Raw genomic sequence first — 2,735 nt, forward strand, 5'->3', positions numbered from 1 at the left:
CCTCTATATCTTCTAGTAGCGTTGAATGACTGACAGTTCCGAACGCCGTGGACAGGTCCAACGCTACTAGAATAGTTCTCTCACAGGGGCGGTTTCGGTTAAGGCCACGAGTTATCTGAGTGTTTATGGCGTTAAGTGCTGTTGTTGTGCTATGCACTTTACGGAACCCATGCTGATGCTTCGCTGGGGTCAGGTGGTTCGTAAAATACGGGAGCAGCAGGGCCTCGAGTGCCTTCGCTACCAGGGAAAGGAGGGTTATCGAGCGATAAGACTCTCCTTTGTTGGCTGGTTTCCCCGGTTTCAGCAGTGGGCCCACTATCCCCATTTTCCAAATGTCTGGAATGACGAGAGTGGCCATAGACAGGTTGAGGACCTCCGTTAGGTACGCTACTCCCGCAGGACCCAAATTTTTCAGCATCAACATGCATATTTCGTCGGGTCCAATGGCCTTGGAGGCTTTCGCCTTCCCGATGGCTACCCTTACCTAACCGCTGCACAGTGCCGCCTAAGTGGGCAAAAATCGAAAAATCCGATATCTGCAATGTCAGAGCTGGGTAAATGCAATTACATTACAATTACAATTACATTCCTCAGTAATTGTAATTAGGATTAAATTCCTTTAGCTCACACCAAAGGAATCGATTACTTTTTCAATTCCTTGAAGTAGTTTCAAATGGAATTGTTTTTTTCTTTAATTCCATTACAAGGAATTTCATATTGTAATTGGAATAAATTACGTGCTAGTAATGTAATTTCTTTTGTTTCAATTCCTTTGAAAGGAATTGAAAATGTAATTTTTTTTCCAATTCCTTTCAAAGGAATTGAAAATGTAATTGATTTTTTTTCCAATTCCATTCCTCAAAGTAATTTAAAAAGTAATCGAAAAATTTATAAAAAAAAATTGTTTACTGTTGAATTGCAATAGCTTTGTTAAATTTCTTGGTTGCTAACTGCCTTGAATAAACAACTTATACCTGAGTAGTATTACTAATTGGACTTTAAGAAAACTGAATAGCTTAGACTGTAGCTGTTCAGTTTATAGGGTAACGGTTAAATTTTCCAGATCCTACCGCGAACGCGATTCGCGGCAGATGAGACCCATAAATGTTGCTGCCTTGGGCCCTGCTGTTCTCTTGGACTAATCCCTGCGTATTTATAAAAATGCACCGAGTTAATTGCGTATATTATGGTACCCTTAATTCTACCCAAAATGGTGTGCCTTCTGGGGCCTTTGAAGTACTCTTACTGGTATCCTGCGTTACAAATGAGGATAGAGTCCGCTTGAATTACGAGCCCTGTGGGACTGGAGATCCTACCTCCTAAGAGTTTTATAAACAAATTTCATTGCTATGGCTAAATTTTGATGATAACACTGTAACGACGCTAAAATTACACAAAAAACGCAGAGAGACGTAAAATTAATTTTAAGTAGTATGTTACGGAACTGTATACCGTTTTTTTTAGATAAGGCCATTTAGTCAAGTTATTTTCATTTTAAGTTTTCATTGCGAATGAAAAAAATCAAACTTAAACATGGTCATACGGTCATGTACGATATGGCGTATGGGTAACAATATTTCCTGCTAGTATTTTATACAAAAAATTATTACACTTTCACTTAACCCTTGCAAATCACAATGGGCTATGATCGGGCGCCCTCTGGGCCTAGCAGCCACTTCAACCTAACCCTTGCAAACTTGCTTATTTATCCATCGATTTTCATCGGTAGTAGTGTTTTAAGCCGCAAAACAAGAAGATATTGGCTAGTCTATACTAATATATATTTTGAAAAGCATTTTTTTCTGTTCGCAAAGCTCGAGAAAGGCCGTACCGATTTTTTTGAAATTTCGGAATATACTGCAGACTTTCCACGGATGGTTATAGGCTAAAAAAAGTTTCGATATTGAAAGGGGGCGTGGCACCTCCCATACAAACCGAATTTTTCAAACTGCATATATTTGTGGTAGAGGACTAGAACTGGGTATGGTGATATATACATATATAAGACCAATTCCATACTCATGGAGAAAAATTTGCATGGTTGAAGAATGGGGCGTGGCACCTCCCATATAAACCGAACTTTTCATATTGCATATTTCTGGAAGAGTTCATGGTAGACTGTAAGCCTTTTCAAAACTCTTTAGTTTGACACCCACATGCCAACATTTCATTTACTTTATCAATTTAACTGAGTTACAATTTCCAAATAGGTGGCAGCCCCCCTCAAAAATATTTCCAACAGTTATCTTTCTTAAACCTCTTTAATTTGATACCCATATTGTAATATTTTATTTATTTTATCAATGTAATTTAGTTAAATTTTCAAACAGATGGCAACCCTCCTCAAACATATTTTTGGCAGTAAGCCTTCTTAAAACTCTTTAGTTTGACACCCACATCATTGATTCTGGTATTATACCGAATAATAAAAAAAAAAAATATTCAAATCGGTTCAGCCGTTCTCGGGTTTTGATGACCGTGACATACGAACACAACATTTTTATATATATAGATATACATAGAAGATGTCCAATGTGTGCTTTCGATTTTAATCTTTGACCACAACGAAAATTCCACATTGTACATTCGTGAATGAACTTTCAGTTTCTCGATTACTTTTACAATTCCTTTGAGTAATTGAAAAAACTAAAGTACTCTTGCAATTCCAGGTAATGGAATTGAAAAAAAAATCAATTACATTTTCAATTCCTTTCTAAGGAATTGGAGAAAAAAAA

The sequence above is a fragment of the Rhagoletis pomonella genome, unplaced genomic scaffold, assembly GCF_013731165.1.
Source record: "Rhagoletis pomonella isolate Grant_MI unplaced genomic scaffold, Rhpom_1.0 Rhpom_scaffold_00003, whole genome shotgun sequence".
In the NCBI taxonomy this organism is placed as follows: Eukaryota; Metazoa; Arthropoda; class Insecta; order Diptera; family Tephritidae; genus Rhagoletis; species Rhagoletis pomonella.